The 7,364-nt window shown below is 46.0% G+C and overlaps 1 long non-coding RNA gene across 2 annotated transcripts; it reads left to right on the top strand.

Moving 5' to 3' along the window:
- The first annotated feature begins 129 nt into the window (after positions 1–129).
- On the top strand, positions 130–6,678 carry LOC106735854 (uncharacterized). 2 transcript variants are annotated; one of them, XR_001371053.2, is made up of 4 exons: positions 130–339; positions 2,848–3,048; positions 4,372–5,048; positions 6,594–6,678. It is a non-coding gene; the product is annotated as an uncharacterized LOC106735854 (long non-coding RNA). The 2 variants fall into 2 exon arrangements; XR_001371052.2 differs by lacking the exons at positions 4,372–5,048; positions 6,594–6,678 and having other exon boundaries at positions 2,848–3,307.
- The last annotated feature ends 686 nt before the right edge of the window (positions 6,679–7,364 follow it).

Below are 7,364 nucleotides of genomic sequence, written 5' to 3' on the forward strand. Positions count from 1 at the left end.
GCTCGGCCTGGTAGTCTCCCTCCCAGAGGCCTGTGGGTAATGGAGTCCGGAAGTAGACCCAGAGCGCGCCCTCCCAGACAGTTCTGGGTATTGTAGTCCGACCACGCCCTCACGCCACCTCCGGAAGAGCCCGGACCTCTAGGAGCCCAGTCTGGCGCTAGACCTGCAGGCCTTTCTCCCGAGGCATCAGTGCGGCGTGTCCTGCTGCTGTGCGCTGAGATCTTCCCATCAGAGGCCTCCGGGTGGTGTGATCACTGCGCTCCAGGGAGAAGCTTCCCTTCACAGCCCACTGTGGCCTGGAACATCCTTTGGGAGGAGTTTCAAGCAAACCCTGGTTTGGTAGGTTAAAGATACTAGGCACCTGACGAGAAGGAAGACTCCCATGACCACAACACTTGGTCACACTGAAAATAGCCAGCAATTCCTTAATAACCAGTAGCCAATATATAGAACACTTTCACCAGTGACATCCAATCAATTTCATAGATCTAAACAAATCACAGGCAAACTAGGAAACCAGTACATCTGGTCAACAAGTCTCAGGTCCTCCTATTGTTTTGTTTTGTTTTGTTATGTTTCCCACATATTTGTAAAGTAAACAAGATTTTAGTTGTCTGTAGAATTGTTTTGTTTTGTTCTGGGCTTTTTTTTCTTCTTTCCTTTTTTTTTTATTTTTTTTTAGAGGTTTTTCCTATAGGGTGCGTATGCTCGCCAGACAGAAAGCGAGAAATCACCCCCCAGGGGGGTTGGCCATGCCACAATCCCTTCTCCTCCATTCTCCTCTCGGAATCTTGGGCACGCACACACACGTACCCGGCGTGAGTTTAAGCCACAGGGTCCAGGACTCGAACCACAGTCAACTACATGGGAGTCCAGCAACATAGCCATTACGCTAACTGCTGGTCCCTGTTTTGTTCTGTTTTGCTACAGGCTATGTAAACTTGCCGAGAGACAAAGTGAGAAGTCACCCACATCACAATACCTGCTCCTCCATTCCTCTTGGGACTTTGGGCACACACACACATACGCATTTGTGCATGCACATGCTCCTGGTGTGCTTTTCAAGCCTCCTGGTCTGGGACTTGATCCATTCAGTCAGCACATGGAACCCAGCCACCTCAACCACCATGTCACCTGTTGGCATTCTTGTCTGTAGAATTCTCTACTTCATGTTTTTCTGATGGCAACCCTGCCTGCAGGAACCTGTTTTCTGGGTGGGTGTTGAGCTCCAGGGTTTTTATTCCATTTAGGTAAAATTTGTAGACTTCCTGTCACAACAAAGCTCAAGGACACACTGTGTTCCTCAAGCATCTGAGAGAATGGGCAGACACCTGCCTTTTCACCATACACCCAGAAGGAGCATGGTACATGTAGCAGGTGGGTGTGCCACAATGAATGTGGGGTGCCATGTGGCACCCTCATGACCCAGCTTGCCCCACCCTAGTTCTGCACAGAGAGCATGGAGCAGTGGACACCACACACATGGCTAGGCCAGGGAGACAGTGTGAAATAACATGGGCCCATCCACAAGCCAGTGCCTCTGGTGCTGGGAAGAAGCCGGAGTGTCTCAACCAGGCCATCTGGTCACTGGTGGTTGCCATCACCCAGCCACTCTGAGAAATGGACCCCCAGCACCTGCATGAGCCCCAAAGACCAGTCCATGAGGGTTTGGCCCGTCCTCATGAGCAGCCCATGGACCCGGTCCCATCTTCACAGTTAGGGAAAGTGAAGTATGAGCCAGTCTCACCATACCCCCAGTCCAGTGGTGTCTCCTGACTGGCAAGAAGTTGACTGGGGGATTAGAAGCTGTAGCAGAGTGAACTCCAACCCAACTTGATGCCCCCCTCAAATATGCTCCCTGTAAACAGCAGGTGTGGGTCGCCACCTTTCACCTGGAAGCAGCAGCATGGATAGGTAGGTGGCAGTTGGGTGGGGGGAGGTCCCTGCATTGTGAAGAGGAGCTGAGTGCTCTAGCTTGAGAGGCTGTCTGCCCTCCAACCACGCCAGGCTCAGCTTCCCTGGGACTCTGCCAATGTGGCTTCAGACAGGGAGTTTCCCTCTGACACCCACCTTGAGTGAGAGGTCTCATCTCTGACCCCTAAACCTACTGCCTACCCCCAATCTTATCCCCAGCCCCTACCTCTAACCCTAAACCTCTAGCCCTAACCCTAAACCCACAACCCACAACCCACAACCCCCAACTCCTGACTTCTAACCACTGACCCCAAACTCCTAATCCCAACCCTAAATAATGAACAGGAAGGAAATTCTGAAAGATCTTACCAAATGGATGAATCTGGAGTCATTTACGCATTAGTGAAATAAACCAGCCACAAAAGTACAAATGTCATGTTGTCCTGGAAATGCCAACTCATAGGAGAGGAAGTACAACACAGGCCAGATATCCCGATCTGGAGTGTCCTGCATCAGAGGTGCTTCGAAGTATGAGTTTGCTTTTTGGTTTTGGAATATTTGCATGTACATAATGAGGTATCTTGGAGATGAGCTCCAAGTCTAAACACAAAATCGCCTCTATCTGACCCACACTTTCCACACAGAGCCGAAGATAATTTTGTGCAATGCTTTTGTGTTGCAGCATTCTGACTGCCACCTGGCCAATGAGGTCAAGTGTGGACTTTTCCACTTTTGGCTTCATGTCAATGCTCAAAAGCCTTTGGGCATTGAGACATTTCAGATTTTTGGATGAGGAATACTCAACCTGTAGTGACTTTCAGAGACTGAGGAAAGAGAGATGGAAAGTTTGTTTTCCTCTTTTGTTCCTCTTTTTTTTTTTTTTTAAAGAAATTTCTTTTCTTTTATTTATTACTAATATTAACTTTCCCATAGGGCCTGCATGGTCACCAGAAGGAGGAGACAGAGAGAAAGAGCAAACAAGTCACCAGAACTAAGACTTGAACCACAGTTGGCCATGCGGGAGTCCAGTGCCCTAACCACCACGCCACCCATTGGACATCGAAGTCAGCATTCTACAGGTACTGAGTTCAACTTGGGGAAGATGAAAACTGCCGGAGACCTGCTCCAGCCGAGGTGGGTTGAGGCTCATACACAGGAAGGCAACATGGGTGAGCAGGAATCAGACTGAAACTTTGATGCCTTTCAGCATGTTCTCAGCCAACTACAGTCAGAGCCAGCTCAAGACTGCAGCATCAGTGGCTATCAAACATACGTTATTGAGGGATGTTTTACAGAAGCAGGAGGGGTGAAGGGGAAAGTAAAAGATTTTACTGTAAAAAACAGGATGTTCAAAACATGACAATAATAAAAACATGATGTCTGTTCTGTTCAATCAGGTATAAACAGTTACAACCCTCGGGGCAAAAAATAGGATATTCAAAACATAATCATAAAACATGATGTCTGTTCTGTTCGATCAGGTATAAACCACCACAGTCCTTCGGGTGATAAGGTCCATTTCTTAGATCTTGATTACTGGACAGAGTCTTTTGGGTGAGGGGATTTTCAGCAAGCTTGATCACTTCAGTCCCAGGCCCACTTGATAACTTTAGCCTCAAGCCAGAGGCCTAAATAGAAATCTTACTTGGTTAAGTAAAAACATGGTTAATATATACTAAAGTGGAACATCTATATTATCTTTGGGATAATCTACAGCTAAGAGGGTGAGCCTAATTCTACATAGGAAAGGAATGTGGTCTTGCGAGCAGCTCAATGACTGTCCTAAAGGTTATTGTGTACATGTGGCTCTGAGAGGAGCTTCAGCATTCTTTGTTATTTTCCAGGCAGGTGGGGTGAGTCTCAATTCCCACTCACCGCTGCTTTAGGAGTCTGCATTCCTTCAGGATTATTGTAAAAGTTACAGTAAGGCTGGGGGTGTCATTTTACTCTTACGGGGTACCAGGGTACCATAATGACAGTAAAGCCCATGGCAGAGAAATACAGCAAACACAGTTTGAAAGTCTGAGCTCCCAGCTGTGGTCCTTGCCTGCAGGTTTTCTCACCCAAGCCTTGCTTAGACATGAGAGACAGCTCTTTTAGACTCTGCTTATGTTGGCTGCATGGCTTCCATCAGAAAACCCACCTGAAGATAGGTGGTTACACAATCTTGTACACACAGTTGGTCCCAGAGTACTATGCACATAGAAATGGTGCCTGCAAAGCTGCAGTAGCCCACAGGGATTGCCACCACTGGGAAGAGTGGAGGACATGGGGGAGACCCGGATTCTGGTCCTGAACTAGCCCACACACACCAGGTGCAGCTGCGTACACCTGGAGTCATAGCTTATTGGGAGCCTAGGCCAAGGGGATCACAACACAGCAAGACCATGTCAAAGATACATCTCCTTGCCACTCCCCCTTTCTCTGTCTCTCTCTCTTTTCTCTCATTAAAAACAGGTTCAGCACCAACCACAGTAGCACACACTGGACAGTGCTGCTTGGCCATGTGGGAGTCCTGAGTTCCCAAGTTCAGGTTCCGGTTCACCCTGAAAGGTCAGTGTGATGATAAACAACTGTGGTCTCAGCTACTCGGGAAGTTAAAGTGGAGGGATCACAACACACTGACACCCTGTTGAACATACCACAGACACATCACCACAGACAAACACAGATTTCACTGGTAAACACTCTCATGTCTATTTCACCAGACATAAAAAGAGTGAAGGACTCGTGCATGTCACGACACGGACAAACCACAGAAACAACAGAAGTGAATGAGGCAGGGCACCAAAGGCCACACAGTGTGTGAGCCCATGTATGTGGACCATCCAGGACAGGTGGGTCCAGAGACAGAAAGCACAGTGGGCAGGGCTGGGGTGGGGAAGTAACTCTTCGAGGTTGCCAAGTTTCCTTTCAGGTCATCAGAATGCTCCAAAGTCCACAGACGGTTACCCCACGCTGCTGATGTGGTCAACTCCTTACAGAAGGCTAGTGTGGTGACGGTTACATCATGTGAATTTACGTATTAAACAAATAAAACATACAGGCCATCAGGGCTGATGCAGGATGAGGCTCACTGGCTGACTGCGGCGGGGACTCGCTCAGCCTGTCCTTTGGGATGGATCACATGCAGGGTGAGTGCAGATCAGAAGTGCTGAGTGCACAGGCAGACTGTGTCATCCACGTCAGGCACCAGGGTGACCCCCAATATGGCCACCTAAGGTTTTATACTGGATCTTGATATATTCTGTTGTGGCTAAATTATTATTTAACTTTTTGTTTATGAGAGGTTTATGCCGTAGGATGCATGTGCTTGCTGGAGAAACAGAAAATGAGAAATAACCCATGGGCGGATGGCCATGTGGCCATCCCTTCTTCTCCATTCTCCTCTTGGGATTCTGGGCATGCACACATGTGTGGGGTGTGAGTTTTAAGCCACTGGGTCTGGGACTTGAACAGTGGTAGATTATGTAGGAGTCCGGTGACGTGACCATTACGCCATCTGCTGGTCCTATTATTAAACTTTGTACATAACTATGTATGCTTATACCAAAATTATTGTGGTTTTGTTTCATAAATATATACCAGATAAATTGCCCTGGCCCTGAACATCCACAGAAACGTGTGATTCATTTCTGTACTACCTCCAATGCAAACTTCCTGTCATAACAGAGACCGTATCAGCACTTTTGGCAAAAATATTGAGCATTTGGAAGTGAAAAAAGGGGTGGAAATTGATAGTAGTGAGCAGACATGGTCTATATAGACATCTCAGCAGTAGGTTTAGGTATCACTGCTTCATGAAGTGGGGACAGTACCAGCCTGACTCACATGTGGGCTATTAGAGAGGGGCTGGGTTACCAGGGACAAAGTGACACCAGACTGTCTCCTCTGAAACCCAGACTCTCTCTCAGCTGATTCTCTCAAGGATATCCCCAGTTTCATTGTTCTTCAACACAGACATTAGGTCAGGCATTCTATTTCACACTGATTAAGGGGGAAATATTCAAATGCAATGCCCGGTGAGGCTGCTGTGCTGAGTAGTAGTGAGGGCCCATAAGCTGCAGTGTTCCCACTGTGTGCCTGACTACCACAGGTAGGGATGCTCATGGAGGGTTCCCATTGTGTGCCTGACCACCACAGGTAGGGACACTCAAAACTGCAGGCTAGGCCACATGACTCTGGGAGAGGTGAAGTGGGGGATAGGTGTTCACTTATGTAAGTTTGGGCTTCTTCAATATTATGTTATCTTAAATTAAATAAAATCTGACCATCGTTCAGTAAAACACTCTTGGTTTTTCCTTGTCTGCTTATAAGACTATGATTGTAGCTTTCTTCTTCCTAATCAAGAGTCCATTTCCATAGAAACACAAACAGGAAGAGCATCGTGAAAGCAATGTGTCTGCTTCTGCTTCCATTTAAATGGAAATGGAATTTAAAGAAGGGGAAAAAAGGCAAAAGGCTTTAATAAGTAATCTTTTCAAATGCATCTTTCAAATTGAAGCCTCTCAGTTTATACAGTAGCTGCCAATTTTACAGGGTTGAAGCATAACACAGCAATGCCATACCTAAGGCAATTAATTGTGAAGCCAGCACTGAGTTAGCACAGGCTCCTGACCATGAGGCCATGCTGGTCTCAGCTGCTGTCCCAAATCTAATATGTCCCTTTTCTACCCTAGGGCCATCTCCTGGCATTCCTTGCCTAGTGAGACCATGGTGGCTGTATGGGTGGGAGATTACCACGAGGAGTGCCTTGGAGTTATGAGCTGTAACAGTCTTCACAAAGTTCTTCATGGAAAATGTGTATTGTGAAAAACTTAAAAGCATATGCATTTTGAAAAAAATTTTATCAAGATAAACTCATACTTTAATCCAGTTTCTCTTGTCTCTTTCTCCTCACATTGAGATTTTCTGCTATATCTGCCTGGAGTCCTCTGCCATGAACACTAACAGCACAAAGTAGACGAGACAGAGTAAAATGCGAACTTTCTGTTTAACAAGGGGCACTCACACTCTGGCTTGCATAGTGGTAAATAAAAGTGCTTGCTGCTAATTGATAAAGTAAAAAAGTTGATTTACAATATGAGCTCAAAGGCACTCAATTCATTTCTCATTTTTAAAAAAAGGTACTTTGCCAAGCACTTAATAATTGTTTTCCAAGTTATTTTAAAATAATCTAAAATATTTTTAGAATGAAATGAAAAAATCAAATTTATAGAAAAACTAAACAAACACAAATATTAAACATAACACATTGTAGTTTTTTGGTTGGGTGAGTCAAAAGGATTTCTTTTTCTTTGTTTTTTTGCTATAGAGCATGGTCACTTGTTGATACCCTATTACTGGAATTACAGAGATCATCCTCGGGGGGTGATTTCTCACTTTCCATCTCACTGTTTCTGTCTCTCTCTCTCTCTTGCAAGAACACACACACACACACACACACACAC

Source organism: Tupaia chinensis, unplaced genomic scaffold, assembly GCF_000334495.1.
Source record: "Tupaia chinensis unplaced genomic scaffold, TupChi_1.0 Scaffold000548_1, whole genome shotgun sequence".
Lineage (NCBI taxonomy): Eukaryota > Metazoa > Chordata > Mammalia > Scandentia > Tupaiidae > Tupaia > Tupaia belangeri.